The sequence below is a fragment of the Lactuca serriola genome, chromosome 9 (assembly GCF_051521515.1).
Source record: "Lactuca serriola cultivar US96UC23 chromosome 9, Lser_US96UC23_V15, whole genome shotgun sequence".
In the NCBI taxonomy this organism is placed as follows: domain Eukaryota; kingdom Viridiplantae; phylum Streptophyta; class Magnoliopsida; order Asterales; family Asteraceae; genus Lactuca; species Lactuca serriola.
The window spans coordinates 14,948,652-14,966,867 of record NC_136416.1 but is presented as its reverse complement, the minus strand read 5'-3'; the positions used below and the strand labels follow the sequence as shown (position 1 = coordinate 14,966,867).

The 18,216-nt window shown below is 32.7% G+C and overlaps 1 pseudogene; it reads right to left on the bottom strand.

Annotated features, from left to right (window-relative positions):
* Positions 1 to 1,622: 1,622 nt before the first annotated feature.
* On the bottom strand, positions 1,623 to 5,700 carry LOC145075365 (xyloglucan endotransglucosylase/hydrolase protein 2-like; annotated as a pseudogene).
* Between the last annotated feature and the right edge of the window lie 12,516 nt (positions 5,701 to 18,216).

Here is an 18,216-nt window from a genome sequence, read left to right as displayed (position 1 = left end):
AAAGCTTAGATACTATAATCAAAATGGGAAAAATAAGTTTATTATTGAAAATAAAATTGTATGCATGTGTTGGGTTTGTCTTGATTATGTTTTAAGATACTATAGGGTTTTGTTTAATTTCAACAACACTACCAATGAAAAAAGCAAAAAAGTAAACACGAAACCAAAACAATTAAAAAGTTTATAGTTTGATATTTTCAAAGTAAAAAACTGAACCTTTTAGGTTCAATTTTGTATTTTGAATTTTTTTTTTCTCAAAAATGATGTTTTTTAGAAAATAAAAATAAAAATTAAGTATGAACTGTTTCTCTTACACTTTTAGAAATGTAAAACTTTTTTCTAAAATTTTAATAATATACCACACATTATTAATTTATAATTTTTATGTAATAAGCCATTTACTAACTTTTTGTTATATTTTTGAATATTGGGTTATCATAAAAAAAATGTTTGAAATAAAAGTGGTTCTTGATCTAGTTGCAGAAGGATGTAGTGTTTCGTATCGTCTTAACTATTGTATTTTTTTAATATACATGTTCCATGAATGTTGTTACTATGTTAGGTATAACTAATTAAGTTAGGCACATTGCTAGGAACTCAATAAAAATATCATTTCCACTTGTGGTCGATAATTTGGGGATATGGTAAATGTCTTATTTAAATTTCATACTCCATTAAATTCTTATATTTGAGGTGGGAAATCAAATGCAAAGAATATAAATGCGAGATTCTTTCTTTAACAATATTGTAACTGTAAAACTGATTTTTTTTTCGGGTTATTAGAGGCCATCGAGTCTTTAAGTGTGGATCTGGATTGGTCCAAACGTATTTGATATTTCAGTTATTAGTGGGTTCTCGACTTGGGTCCTAGCTAACATCATAGAAGAGAATCGTTAGAACCTTCCTAAGACATGAGTCCAGAGAGCATGCTCCAACGATCAAGTTATATGGTCTATACTTGGAAATAATTTCTCTAGAATGGAGAGAACCATCTTATCTTAGAACTGTATGTGCGAGGTAGGGTCCAATGTAGAGCTCTCTTATGTGTGTCCTACATATGGTGGATGAGGTATTTTTTTATAGGGCTAGAGGAAGGGAAAATGAGGAGATAAGAAGAGGGGACAGTGAGAGACAAAAAGGAGACCAAAAATCCCCTGAATCAGTCCATAGCAAAATCCCCTGAAATTCCATAGCAAAATCCCTCGGAAATTACCACCAAATGAAAAGGGGTTGTTACTTAGAAAATAGCAACATATGTATATGATTTAATTATTAGTTATTTGAGTTATATTTCCATTTTTACATACCCAATAAACAACTCAATCTTTCAATTAAAAATAAATCATAATAAAAACTTTGAAAATCGTCCTAGTCTTTTTCAAGAACTTTATAATTTTTCAAGAACTTTATAATCTTAAAAGCATTTTAAAATATGGGGTATTGTAATTATATCTTTAAAGTAAGTTGTAAAAAACTATATGAAATCTAAGGCATTATTCTAATTTTTATAATGTTATCCTTCCTAATTTGTACATCTTTTACGAAATGAAAGACCATAATCCTTGAATTTTATTTCTAGAGTTAGAAGATATCTCATTAAATGTAATACATATTATTACCCATCATTTTTCACTACACTCTGGACGAGGGGTAGAATACCTACTCTTATCGGTACAATAGTCATATTTCATATACTTTTTTCTTACATCTTCTAATGATTTCAGTTGTTGGGGGTTCAATTGCCAATATTTTTTATTGTTCCACCAATACTTTTGAGAAGCACAGTCCTTATTAGGACTATTAGGCATCGATATGCACCCATCAATGTTAAAATCTTGGAAATTGGCGTGGAATGGTGCATTTGAATAATTGACCTTCGTTTTTCCACCATCAGTAGCCCAACTTGATCCATCCCAGAAGCTCGTAATCACTTGCAATGTATGAGTAGGGTACCCAACACCTCTAATTATGTTGTTCTTATATACTCTTATTGGTGTGTCATCTACAAAGAACCTGAAATGAATATAAAATGTAACAATTAGTATTTATTTATAAAGTGATTGGTTTTCTGTTCTTGATCATTGGACATAATCAAGCTAACAAAACCTATAAAGTTTGATATCAATATGATGTATGTAATTTCCGATAAAATAAGATACACACGTACACAACTTGATGGTCGTTCCATAGCAGTTTGTAGTAATGAAAATCCGCACCAGGATCGAACCAAAGACTGAATTTTTGTTCTCTACCACCGAGACCATTTGTAAATACGTTCGTTTGTAAAATGACTGGTTTGCCTGGCCGATTTCCCAAGAACTCAAAGTCCATTTCTTAGTGAACAGTTGTATTTAGAAATAACTACATGAACTCAACATAATGAGAAGCATACTATCAGATGCATAAATCATTGATCTTTAAGGGTTATTAGGTTGACAACCATTTAGTTTTTATTCATTTACGATTTTAATCGTATTACAAGCGAAAAATAAATTTTATGGTTATGATTTTGAATAATGATGGACATTTTTAAAACTTCACCACTTGTTTTTTTTACCATAAGACTAGAATTAGTTTCATGTTCTCACTTTATTCTCGTTCTCACGTGAACCTTTTTTTTTATTTTTTTTACCATAAGGCTTGGATTAGTTTCATGTTCTCACTTTATTCTGGTTCTCATGTGAACCTTCTTTATATATATATATATATATATATATATATATATATATATATATATATATATATGATCTTATATATTCCATAATTAATAAAATTTAAAAATTTCCAATAATGCTTTGTATTCTCTCATTATATATGTGGCTATATTAATACAAGTGAAGAGTTTTCTTAACTTATCGTTAGTACGTGAAAATTATTATATTTATTTGGTTAGTATAAAGATATATATAGTTCCCATATATAGATAATATTGTCGAAGTTTGGTGCATAAGATGGTGAGAAAAATACAATTTGCGAAAACTCAAAACACTACATTGTAGTGCATGTATTCGTTTTGAATTAGGAAGATAAAGATACAAATTTATATAAGCGGAATATAAACAAATTTTGTTTATATTGTTTGAAAATAATATGAAATAAAATGTATGGTTATGTTTTTCTATTCTACCGTGCGGAATCCCCTATATTTTATTTTTCTACAGCAAATAAAATTTATTAAAAAATGATCCACAATAATACGATATTCACATATGACATTCGTACTATTATATAAATATATATATATACATATATATATATATATATATATATATATATATATATATGTATGTGTGTGTGTGTGTGTTTTATTTTCATTGTAGTATTGCAAAAAATATTATTAAATATGTTGTTGATGTTGGTTATATTATTGTGTTGAACATGAAATTATGTTTTTCTTTTCGAGTTTTGTGATGAAAATAAAGTTATATCTAAAACTTATAGATTCATATATTATGATATATATATATATATATATATATATATATATATATATATATATATATATATATATATAGGTTCATGCGAAAACATAAATATTTTGCGAAAATGCGAAAAAAAATTTATCTAATAAAAATCAAACACATATACTTTAAAAATTAAATTTATTAGCAAGATAATAAGTTTATATAGGAGGATGTTAATATAACATGGATTTCAAGGTTGTTTTAACAATCGTTTCACTTTTTTTTTTCATGTCCTTACCCACTTTTAAATTCAAGTTTTTATAATAAAAAAGTCAAAAACATGTTTTGCTAATATGAAACAATTTCTTATGTATCATCGATTATCATCATGTAGTTCAAAATTTAGATGAATTATTGTCCAAAATATAAGCTTGATGTGACACAATCTCATATGTTTTCCTTTTTTTTTGAGTTTTCGCAAATTTTTTGCATTTTCGCATGAGCCTCCCATATATATATATATATATATATATATATATATATATATATATATATATATATATATATATATATATATAAGCAAGTTATATTAAGACACACAAGTATTGTTTAACTGTGTACCAAGTGCTATATAAGAACGATTAGGTTACACTTTCTCATTATTTTTCTTTTATTCTTGTTCTCACGAATTTTCATTCTTAAAGATTATATTAACAAAATAACATTCTCACAAAATGAGAATTATAAAAAGTCATCATAAAAAGTCCATACTATCCTTATAAATGATTTGATTTTTTTAAACTAATTTATTTTTCGTATTTTCATTACTTTACAAGACTATTTTTTTATTAAATTTTTATTGAATATCAATTACTATATGCCACACAATACTTATTGTCCAAGCAATAACAACTATGTATAGGGTTAGGTTTATATATATATATATATATATATATATATATATATATATATATATATATATATATATATATAAAGAACTATGAAGACAAGTTTAAAACATTTGTACATATATAAAAAGCAGTAACAATACCACCGGAATCTTTAGACGGTAGCTTAATCTTCATTTGAAAGCTTCCCGATCCAAAATATAATTTTGACCCAAATCCAGCACCTACAAATAAATTTATAAGTACATGTTACTAGTGTAGATTCTAGTAAAAGTGTAGATATACATGTGTATTTTTTAGGCTAATGATTTAACTATATAACATTTTCGTCTCAATTTGAATAGATTCATATATGAATCACATTGGTGGCTCACCTATGAATGACTAGAATGCAAGTGTAAAAGTTGGATGGAGTGATCATTCACTTGTTAATGACCAGATTGCTTAAATTTATTATGTTTATATATCGATATAAATATCTATTTGTAGATCATGGAATTTATGTATTTTGCTATATTTATTTTTCCCGATAATAATAAAGCTCTAAAAATAGAAAAAATGCATAAATCAAAGGATTAACATTATTTTAAAAAATGTGTATTTTTAATGTTGAAGTCAAAGTGTCTGTGACTTATCTATTCTAATGACTTATGGTCATATGTTTTTCTTAATATCTAAAAACAATGTCATATCTATGATTAGCCTTAAATTTTTAGTCCAAAAGAGCTGATCAATTTATTTGTTCCTTAAAATTTATGGTTTTTATAGAATGTAACTTACAAAACAAACAAGTCATGTTAAAAAAAATCCTCAAAATTGCAAGCAAACCAAAAAACTCCATCATAATCTTTGAATCAAATTCATCTATATAGTCATATAATAATGGACCCTACTAAACAAACTCATCAAATTAAAAAACTCCATCATAGTCCTTGAATCAAATTCATCTATATAGTCATATAATAATGGACCCTACTAAACAAACTCATCAAATTAATATATCGAAAAGTGATGGAGTTTATATATATATAATTTGATTCTCTTTTTGAATATTTGAAAACCAGAATAATATGGTTATGTAATTTTTTATTTTTTATTTTTGTCAGTGATAGAACAATAAAATATAGAATCTAAATAATTACTTTGAGAAAAAAAGTAAAGATTATTCATTCATAAAAAATACAATTTAGTAGAAAACCTGAGGATTTATCCAATGACAACTGAACCTCTCGTCTTTGGTTAAGAAGTTGAACATGTTGATTTCCCCAAATTATCTTATAATTTTCATCAAAGCTAGCATTTGGTGTTGCATCACTAACTCTAAGCAAGAAAATTACTTTAGACAAAACGACCATCATCTTCATTATCATCCATAGATGAAGACCCATTTGATCGTTGCAAACAAATTGTGAATATTGCTAAAAAATAACCTAGGCAAATTAAGATGCTTGTATGTAGGTATAAATATAATGTACAAAGACATCTAACAAATCAATATATATATGATGTGTAGGCATTAAAATATGAATGGGAATATTTATACGTGATATTCTTTTTTCATTTCTACAAGATATTTGGTTTTAATATCCTCATGCCCCAAAATCCATAATATATCTAGTTAATTACACCACTCGAGATAAATTTGTTTATATAAATATTTAAAAATTGTACATAAAATCATTTGTTTAATAGTAATTTTATATAACATTGACCTATAATTATTTAATTAAAACAAGTTTCATAGACGTATAAATAATCATATTGTTTATATTTGTTTTAGAAGTGAAATTAATATGAAATAATTATCATTACCAAACATATTTTTTCTAATCCATTTTCTTGACATGGTGTTGGATCAAAATTATGGTTTATACTTAACTTTTCTAGCAAAATGTATTTTTCAATGTTTACGGTTTCGTTTACAGTCAGGTGGGTGTTTACGGCCGTAAACAGGTTTACGGTCGTAAACCCATTTACGGACCATGTTCCCCATATTCATATAAATAGATGTTAGGTGGGTGAGGAGTGCATTAGGGGAAGGGCGCTTAAGTGTGTGTATTCTAAGGTGTGAGAGAAAGAAGAGAGAAGAGCTAGTGTGTGAACTATATGTATGGAGCGTCATTCTATTCACTGAATACATTACAAATTTAAGTCATTCTTCTTCTCCTTCTCTTCTATTTTGATCTGGCATCATCCGTTTGATTGGGATTCCGCACCATCAAACGGATCTGATTGATACACAAGCAGATTTTGGGACTTACAATTGGTATCAGAGCTCAAACCGGTGTCAATTCACTTCTTTTTCACGTTTACGACCTCAATAGGTTCGTGTTCGTGTGCATTTGAAGCTTGGTTTGGTGTTTTCATAGCTTGGGGAATCAAATCAGCTGGAAAATATGTGTTTTCGTCGAAATCTGGGTGTTTACGGTCGAATTCGTTACAACCGTAAACTCTACTTTAACCGTAATCTCAAGATCTTCAGAAACCGCAAACAGACAATCTTCATCAACCGCAAACCTCAACCGTAAACCAGACCACAAACTCCAACCATATTCTCAAACTGCAAACTCCAAACCGTAATCTCACACTGCAAACCCAAACAGTATTCTCGACCGTAAACTGTGTAAATTGTGTTTACGATCAACCCAAAAATTTAGTTTTTAATTTTTGACTTTTAATTTTGACTTTTTCCTTAAACTTTTGACTTTGACTTTAAATCTTGACTTTCTCGTTTGAATTTCAAAATTTCAAATTTAGCTTTTCGGTTTGACTTTGAAGTTTGACTTTTCAAGTTTGACTTTTTAAATTTGACTTTTAAGGTTGACTTTTGAGTTTTTAGTCAAAGGGCATATTTTTTATAAAAAAATGAGTTCCTCAATCATCCCGGTTAATGAAGTTTCATGTACTCTATCTTGTGAAACTATAATTAAATTTCTTCGTGAACAAATTGATTTGCTAAAAAGAGAAAATGAGGACCTTAAAAATGAAGGATATACACTTAGGAAATGTCAGAAACCATTAAAAGCACAATTATAAGCCAAAATCAAGGATTTCCGAAAGATTCAAGAAGATTACAACAACAAGTGTGAAAATTACGATCACATTAAAAGCAAACTTGTTGTTGTAACTGAAGAACTTGACACTTTGAAAATTAAGTGTAGAAAAACAGATGTTAGTTTCAAAAATTATACTGCGTTAAGTAAGACAATCGAGTACTTAGTAGAAAAACAATTGAGTTTTAAAGATAATCAAACCAATGGTTTAGGGTATCACAGTGTGCCACCTCCTTTTAATGACAACTATAACCCACCCCTTGAGACCAATGAGGAAGAAATGTCTGCTCAGTATGGCCAAACCCCTGCTCCATCTTCAGTTAAGACTGAACAATCAGGGCCAACTGAGGGTGTTGAGATGAAAGATACTAATGTTTCTACTTCCTGTGCAGGTAAAGTAGTAGAGGATGAGAACAAGGAGAACACTATTGAACAATCCAATGACTCCTTGAACTCTGAATTTGTTGCTTATAACTCAGTCACTCCTAACAAACCTGTTGTTGGTAAATACAAGCCACCAATTCAAGCAAAATAGAGTGCTTGCTGTAATTGTGCTTGTGGGAACAACAAGAGACAAGGAAAGGACACGCCACCAGGGGCAGGAAGAAACAACTCCTATGTGATGAAGCAGACATGTTTTCACTGTGGAACACCTGGACACATTGCCAGAAATTGTCCAAATCGCGCATACGTTCCCTACTATGCACAAGGCTGGCAGAACGCGCCAAGAGGGAGATACTTCGAAAGAAACCCCTCAAGGTCACGTTCAGACCATGGTGTCTGGAATGCGCAGAAGGCCAAGAATCCAACTCCTAAGAACAAGAAGGGAATGCCAGCCAAGAAGTCCAATCCAAGAGATGCTCCAGCGAAACCAAGACCGACTAGGTCAAAGTCATCTCGACGATCGGCTTCGAGTTCAAAATCAAGTACTGAGCCACCCATCAGATCGAAAAAGAAATGGGTTAAACCCAACTACAAATGGGTTCCAAAGGCTCACTCTCCTAAATCTTCTAATGATTCTAATATTTCTACATATTATGTTTGTGATAAAAAGGATATGTCATGGGAGAGAGTTCCTTGCAAAGATGACAAAGGTAGACCCAGTTTCAAAATGGATTGGGTTCCAAAGACCAAATGATCCCGCTTTGTGTCGGAGAAGCTATGGAGGCATATCATCAGACTTTGGTTTGTTGGTAGTGGTTGTTCCAGGTACATGATAGGGGACATCTCTCAACTGTACAACATTCAAACCTTTGTTTGAGATTATGTGTCCTATTGCGGGAAATGAGGAAAGGAAGAGATCACAAATGGGGTTAGTGCTTAATGACATGAAGAATTTTTGGATCTGTTCTGAGACTATGCGTGCAGTTCTCAAACCTTCTGGATGAAAATTCAATCGGTGAATTACGGTTTGCGTTTTGCTCTCTATTGTAAAGCCCGTAGATCTGGGTTAGTCAATTTAGAGATAATAGGGGTCGAAAACGAATTTTCGACAATAGATTATTTAGAATAAATAATCTTAACCAAGTTGTAGAATACGCCTCAAGGGTTTCGTACATATAAAGAACACTGAAATCCGAGTTATAACGAAGACGTTATGCTACGTCGAAGTTTAACGGCAAAACCAACACAACACTGGGATACATAAATAGTGAATTTGCGATGGAGGACTTTTTGGCCTTATTAATCTAAAACAAAGTTGTAGTATACGTTAAACCGAGAGCGTCCATAAAAAGAATGCCCAAATCTGACTTCGTATTAGGAAGTTATGAATTTTCTAAGATTTGGCTTAGCAGTGCACAGCTCGAAACTCGAATTTTAGATCGAGCGGTTTTTGGCCTATGCAACCTAAATGAGAATTGAAGATCTCATTAATAGGAACTCAACGGTAAAAATACAGACAAAAACAAAGTCCGTATGTAGAAGTTATGAATTTTACGCGGACATTTAACAATATAATCTCATCGTACTGTTAAATTTAAGATCGGTCGAGAATTAGCTGACGGAGTCAAAATCAAAGTTGTGGATCTTATTTTTACCTACGCGTGGATATAAATAATGTCAAAAACGAAACTCGTATGTGAAAGTTACGGATTTTAGAAGTCGGAAGTGTGTTGTGCGAAAACGGGTGATGTGGCACAATCTTGGCCATTGCTTTCTCCCCAAATCTTGCCACTAGATGGTGACACGTGGCACCAAGTTCAGTCATTTTCACCCTATAAATAGAACCTCTCCCACCCTCATTTTCTTCACACATTTCCCATTCTTTCTTCTCTTTACTCTCTCTCTAGAACCTCTCTCTAGCCCCGAACCACCCCCCCCCCCCCCGAAAAACCTAGGGAACCTGCCTAGCACGAGGCGAAAGCCCTGGAGTGCTCGATGGCTCCGAGAAGAAGAGCTTTTCGGCTCAGGAACGCTGCTACAAGCAAAGCCCGGATTTCTATAAAACCCGCTGTAAGTGAGCTACGCCTACGCTATTTTTAATATATCGTTTATTTAATTATAGTAACGTTATTAGGAACTTATAATAATTACTTGGGCTATTATTATGGGTTATATAAGTATTGTTTAACGCTTATATAATAATAATAATAGCTAGACTATAAATTAGTCTCGGCGAATAATAGACTAAATTCTAGTGGTAATAATACTAGGTTTCGTCAAAGGAAATTATTTTTAAGAAGCGAAGCACTGTCTGAGTTCGGATTCACCACTTTTTCAAGTGAATACATGGTCTCTTTCATCTTACACATAGATATGAAGTATTTTATATAAATTACATGCTATGTGTGCATATTATCTGAATACTTGCTGTCTATGATGGATGAATGATTTTATACATGTTTTAAATGATATAAATATATATTTATTTTATATCTACGAATATGTTGGGATAAAACATCGGTAGATGAAATAGTTGGTGTGTGATGAAATAAAATGATGAGAGATAGGTGATGATAGGAAGGTGATAATAATTAGGCGATGGATAGGTGATGATGAATCGGTGATGTAGGATGAAAGATACTATAACCTTGTCCGGTAATTTGGAGATGTAGTCATCTACTAGAGTATAGATGGCGACCACGGACTATTCTAGACAACCCGTGGAAACACCAACAGACTTATAACCTGTAGGTGATGAATTATGAGTCCAGGTGATGTTGTGACTGTATATTCAGGTGATGATACTCTAACCCTTACTATGAATTACGAGTTCATGCGACGTTGTAACTACGTATTCATGCCTTAGGAACGAGGATATAAGGAAATGTGAGGTAAAAAGATGAGAGGTAAATATGATATAGGAGATGACCCTTAAGATAATTCTTTCAGGAATATTAAAGAAGATAACGGGGATGAGTAATCGGGTTGATTGTTTGATGTTTAAATATAATAATTATATTATTGTGGGTTGAAAACCCTATGTACTCGCCAGGTTTCCCAACCTGACCCACTCCAGCTTATTTGTATCACAAGCGTCGATACGAAGCTACTTTGCACTGAGAGATTTAAAAGAGATGTAGATCACTAGTGTAAATGAATGTAAGTTCTGTTTATGCTTATGTTTCTGTATTGACGATGACATCCCAGTTGTTTTAAATGAATAAAAAACATTTCTTCGAAAATGCTTTGATAACGTATTTATCATGTTTTTCTGGGAACAAATTCCGCAACATTTTATTAAAAGAAGTACTCTGATTTTTATAAAGCATAAACAAAATCGGTCTTTTCTGGCCGTGAAAATGGGAAGTCACAGTTGGTATGAGATCATTAGTTTCAGAGAACTAGGAATATGGATTTATTTCTAGACTTAAACTTAGAATGCTAAGCAATGATTGTGAGGAGTGTGTCTTAGGTAATACACCTGAATAGACATAAGCACTATCTTATTTAGTGAAAATGCCTAACATGCTTTTATGTGCTAAATGATTTATGATGCTAAATGTCTGAACGGATCTATGGTCTGTTGCCGACCGGATCTGGAAATTTTATGTGTTCAGATTTCTAAACGTTTAGATATGGTATTAGAACCGGCATGTAACTTTTCGGAATAATAGGAAGATTTACACGTCGATCGTAAATAAAATATTTCCTATCTTAATTCTCGTCATTATACACTTCGGAAGATGCGATGGAGAAGTGACGTGCTATAAGTGTCGTAGGACCAGTCACTATTCCAGAGATTGTACATTCGACAACAAGAAGTGCTACGAATGTGGAAATGATGGGCATATTTCAAAGAACTGTCCAAAGAAAACGAAGCTGCAAGACCAAATGCACCACCGAATCTCTACAAGAAGCCTCCTCACCCAATGTGCGTTCAGAGTCAAATTTTGAAGACAAGGCCAACTGCTCAAGATGAAGTCATTCGTTGAAGATTCATTAAGTTCATCTTGAAGTTGTGAAGAATTCGAAGATTAATGTTGAAACCAAGCTCTCGATGAAGATTGACAAGAAAATCCAGCTGCTTTTTAGGGGGAGCTTGTTGGGTCAATTAAGAAAAGAAAGCTATAAACCAAGGGGGAGATTGTTGGGTCAAAATTATGGTTTATACTTTACTTTTCTAGGAAAATGTATTTTTCAGTGTTTACGGTTTCGTTTACGGTCAGGCGGGTGTTTACGGTTGTAAACCCATTTACGGCCCATGCTCCCATATTCATATAAATAGATGTTAGGTGGGTGAGGAGTGCATTACTGGAGGGGAGCTTAAGTGTGTGTATTCTAAGGTGTGAGAGAAAGAAGAGAGAAGAGCTAGTGTGTGAACTATGTGTGTGGAGCATCATTCTATTCACTAAATACATCATAGATTCAAGTTATTCTTCTTCTCCTTCTCTTCTATTTTGATCTGGCATCATCCGTTTGATTGGGATTCCGCACCATCAAACGGATCTGATTGATACACAAGCAGATTTGGGGACTTACACATGGCCAAGAGACTAATTAATAGATGGGTTTTCATTTGTTTCAATCAATAAAATTATTTATTGACCATTATCTTTAACATGTCTCTATTAATTTTATTCTTTATTTTAATATCAAATTTGGTTATTTCGACTATGTAAAAATAGGTTCCCATTTCACCCATCTAGCAACCCACTTTGCAATAATAGGAGGAGAAGATTTACAAGTAGCCCATAAGGTAGTGATTTACTGATAGCCCATAAGGTAGTTGATGGGCAAAAAACTCAACTTAATGCCATGTGGCCTACATCTAATAGTTTTGTCCCGGACAAGGAATGAGAGCCAAACACCTCCTAATAACTCACACAAGGTAAATCTTAAGTCTAGCTTCCAAAAATAGAAATTTGACCAAAAAGTCAACCCATACCAAAAGTTAACGGCCAAATTCAAAGTCAACAACCAATATTGTCCACCATTGAGTCTCAAGTCATAACCGACCCTTGGTTACGTCGTGAGAGCACACTCGGCCTGATTCCAAATCAACCAATATCAAAAATGGCTTGAGGAATTTAATACGTTTTATTTAGAAATGGTGTTGCGGAAATAAAACCAGTGACTATTGATAAATTTTGTTACGACGTATTATTCTGAACTAAAAATGGTTCGTGATATATAGCAAATAACGTCATTCAAACACGAAATTTAATTATCATTTAAATACGTCTCCGGTTGATGAGTAATTTAAATTCTATATTCAAACTTGTTCCTAATAGTAGTGAGGGATCGAAATTTGACAATTATACGAACCAAAACAACGAAACGTGGTTAACGATATTTTTCAAACAGTTAAATATCCCAAAATTATACATTGGTCAGTCATTCTTATATTTAATTTATGTAAATATAAAATAGATTATTATGAGGCATAATTAAAATGTACCCAACTGTTTATAAATAAAATAATTAAATATAAACATTTAATTTCCAATACATACAAACTATAATGCTATTATATATATATATATATATATATATATATATATATATATATATATATGATGTAATAAGAATGACCACATCAAATGTTACTAAAGATTAGTTCTTATCCTCCTTCCTTTTCTCTTATAAATCTCGAGCTCTCCTCTCTCTCATTTCTTCCTTCCTTTTTCCAGAAAACTCTCTCAAGAAATGCTCTCAAACATCATCATTTTTCATCCCCACACACCCCCTTCGAAACCCACTAAAACCGAGAGCAAGAAGAGGGTTGCTGCCCCTCGGTATTCAACCACCTTTCAGTCATTTGCACCTTCCTTTTGTGGCTCTTTGAGCCTAAAGTTCCAAGCTTTATCAAGTATTGGCCCTCTTTCATGCCCTAAATCCCTCGATAAGCCTTATTTGAGTGTTTTAGCCCCTTTGATGCCATGCATGGACGTAAAGTTAACAACTTTACATCGTATCTCAATCCTAGGGGACAAGATCTATACTTTGGAGCTTTGGTTTTACTTGGAAGAGTCTGAATGCATTACGGCTAGGAAAACTCGACGAGTTACTCTACCAAATCCACGAGTTGGTTAGGGTTTTCCTGCTTTCTGGATGCTGAAGAACTCGGAGAGTTTCTCTAGTAACTCGGCGAGTTGCCTCGAGCTTTTTCATAATTTTCTGAGTTGTGAAGGAACTGGACGAGTCAGGAGGATACACTTGACGAGTTGGGTCAACATGGACTGTTGACCTTAATTATTGACTTTGACTCTTACCATGGTAGACCAAGTTTAACTTTAAGGGTATTTTGGTAATTTGGTATTTTAATGAAATGAGTCACATAGTGGTTGTAGGCGTTTGAGTTCGGAGCTGTGATTCAAATTGGATCTTGACAGTCAGTGCTACTTGTAAGGTGAGTTTCCTCACTATACTTAGGGTTCGAAGGCACCAAGGCCGGCCCATTAGATATCCTAGTGGTTATTGATATGCTGAGTATGAGTTAGATATGCATTCTAGTTTGATATGTTAGTCTGGTAGATCTGTAAAACTACATGTGATATTGTCTACTTATCTATATGTGTATTTATCTGTTACATGTCTACATGTTGTGTGGGTTGGGTTGAGGTTGTACTGCTCTGTGCTGTAGCCAACAAACCCTGGAGTATGCCAGATATGAGCTGAGGGCCAGGTAGAGCATGCCAGACTCATACTGAGGACTCCTAAGCATTCTAGATGCGAGCCGGGGGCCAAGGAGAGCATGCCAGACTCGCACTGAGGGCTAGTCATTTATATCCCAGTCTGAGGACTGAAGGAGCAAGATAAATATAAGATGTGGGCTCGAGAGCAAGCCAAACTTATGTTGTGGGCTCGAGAGTAATCCAGATACGAGTTGTGGGCCTGTAAGGCAAGCCAGACTCATACTGTAGGCTCAGGGGTAATCCAGTCTGTAAAAGTTGTGGACCCATTACATGTTATTATGTGTACTATTTGTTATGTGTCGGTATTTTAGGGGAACTCATTAAGCTTCAGGCTTACAATTTTGGATTTTGTTTCAGGTACTTCTGATGATCGTGGGAAGGTGAAGGCTTGATCGTGCACCTCCTCACATTTTATGTTACGATTTGTAGGATTTTCTCTGATGTTAAACTATTTTGAAAATAATTTCTAATCAATGAATGGATTTTTGGAATGTTTGAAAAGTTTAAAATTTTTATGAAATTTATGGATGTAACATGTACTCAAAACAGTAGCTAAACCACTCTTTTTCTTGCTTCTTTGCTGGAAATTTCAAGACAACAACCACCCAAAACAGTGGTTGTTTTCGAGCATCAAAACAATCCACAAAAATCTTCCATTTTATTGCCCATTTATTAGAATCATAGGAGCCCATAAATTGTTGTTTTCAAGTACTTTAAACCCTAAAAAATTTACCTTCCATCCTTCAAAAAGCTTGTGTTTCAACCTCCTTTTGGCAACATACTTTAGATCCAAGTAAAAGCCATGTAATTTCTTGATTTTACTCTTTCCTTTTGTCATAAAACTCACTTGTTTTAAGTGAGTTAAAGCTTGATAAAAGACTAACTTATTTGTAAATATATGTCTATATGTATTAAGACATCCCAAAAAGTACTCAAATCTCTTGCTTGGGTAAAACCGAAAACCTCACGAATCCTTCTTAAATCGAATAACTTCACACGACAAAAGTGAGTATCTACGACCCCATTTTATTGTTTTTAAACATTTTCGCAGGGGGGGGGTTACACATAAAAAGTAGATATAATCTTAAAAGTTTACTATTTAAGTTTATATATATATATATATATATATATATATATATATATATATGATGCCATATTGGTGTTGTGGTACCTTTGTGTTTTACATGAAAACTTTTGTGTCAAATAATACTCTTATTTATAGTTAGTGCATGAAAAACCATCAAATATGTCATGAAAACTTATGATCTTAAATGAAACATTTCCTAAAAACTTATAAGTGATTATAAGTGTTTAAATACATAAATAAAGACTTGTTGTAGATAAGAGAAACACAATTTATGATATTGTTCAATTTACACACTTTATAGACATAAAGATGTTAATTATAATAAGTTGTTCATAAAATGATCATGTCAAAAGTCTTATGGTATAAATGATTAGAAATGTGTTGGTTATGGTTACTTAGATTCGGGGTGTTGTCAAAATTTGGATAGGAAACAATTTTGATTTACTTTAAAAGTAATTAAACTTTTAAAAAAAAGTTTCCGAATGTAAACAATTGGGAATTGTAACTAAAACGTGAGATTGTTGTGAAAGTTTCTCATTCATCAAACTAAGACACCAACTTAGTGAAGTCCTCTGTAATAACAGTTAATCTTTTGTGAGCGAAGAATGTGTGTATAGATCTATACGGGTTGACACATCTGTCTACGGTTGCTAGCTACAACTATCGTTTGTTGAAACAAAATTTGATGACAACTTCTTGTTTTTATTTTACACTTTTCATCACGATGTCGATGAAGCTCCGTTAGGACAACAAGCACCGAAATTTTTTCATTGTGCTTCATGGAGGCGGGTTCAAGTCATATAGTTCGATTATTGTTCCACAAAATCACGGATACAAAAATACTATTACAGACTAAGATAAGGTTCTTTGTAATAGAAGGATTCACATGTAGAATGTTAAACAAATTTTTAGTGTTTATTTATATAAAATAAACCCTTAATATTTCATTTCACGAAAATATGTTAATTTTTACTTATTTATTATAAGTGAATCAACATGAATACTTGTATTGGATTACAAGTATCGGGTCTCACACAAATCATATCAGTAACATTGTTGGCTATGTTTTTGTACAAACTTTTCCGTTTAAGCATTCTATGTTTTATAAAGATTTCTTTTTATAAAACTCACAGAGTCAAACCCTGTGGAACTCACCAACAATTTTTGTTCACATATTTAAAAAAAAAAATGTGTATTTTCGGGTAACTAAGAAGTTGGAGGTAGGACATCGGTTCTAAGTAAATTATATTTCCTCTCTTTTGCAATAAACTTGATATGTTTTATATTATCGTTGTGTGTTTAAATTAAGATGATATAATTTCGTTTGCAAACTCAAAAGTTTGTAATATATTAATTTAAATATGTTAATTTTTCAATATATGTGGTTGACTGTGATCCAATTGTAACGTCGCCACCCCGATGTTTTTGCGGTCGAGGTGTGACAGATTGGTCAGAGCTAGCGACTATAGAGAACTTAGTATCTTCTTTTTAATAAAAATACAAGTATAGTCTATGGTTTTCTCTAGTAGGTCTATGTATATCCTTACTCTACAACAATTAAAAATAAAACTTTTTGAACCAAAATTTTTAAAGGAATTTAATAAAATTAAATAAACTTAAACACAAGGATTTATATCAAATACTCAATTAGGTTTCATAAGACATAGGTCATACCACAACTAAACCTAGCTTGTGCACCTAAGTTATATTTTGGTCGGGCCTCATGCATTATCCAACTTAAAGGAAGTAGTTGATAAACTAAAATCTTGGTGATTTAAGAAACTTAAAATACGATCACAAATCAATAAATGTCAATAATTAAAATGTTCTTTAATATGTGTATAAAATATGCGTAACATATTTGAGATACTAAAATACTTGAGAGTTCTTTGTTTAGATGGATGATTTATGGAGAGCAATCATGCCACCAGCAGACGACCCTATGTTTCCTGTGCTACCAGGAGACCCTTACTACCCAGACCATCCAGTCGTGTACCAACCCATTCCTCTAGCTAAAATCGATCCTAGAGAAGATCCATAGGATGATCCAGAAGAAGAAATTGATGAGGAGCCTAAGGAGGACTCTAAAGAAGATATGGATGGGGATGACGTAGACGAAGTAATAATGGTGACCGATTAAGAATCATCCGCATCACCTCCGCCTAGATATGCTATTCAGCTTCTGGTCGAGAGGGCCGAAGGGGAGGCAAGCTCCCATATATACTAGTCAATATCCGGTCGAGAGGACCAAAGGGGAGGCCAGCTCCCAGATATACTAGACAGTATCCGGTCGAGAGGACCGAAGGGGTAGGTCGGGCACCCAGATATGCTTGACAATATATGTATGTTATGTGATTGTATGGTATTTGGTATGTTGGGGGAACTCACTAAGCTTCGTGCTTACAGTTTTTAGTTTAGTTTCAGGTACCTCTTCTTCGAAGGGGAAGAAGCTGGAGCGGTAGCGGCCCATCACACACATGCTTTGCATTCCGCACTATGAGATCTTCCTGGGGATTTCTACTCTGACACTATTATGTTTTATGAAAATGTTTTTCTAGACATGCGATATCTTTTATGAAATGTTATGATCGGTGAACGTTTTATTTCTAATGTTTTGCTAAGTATATGTTTTAAAAATGAAATTTTTGGCTCGTATTTTTGGGACGTTACAAGTTGGTATCAGAG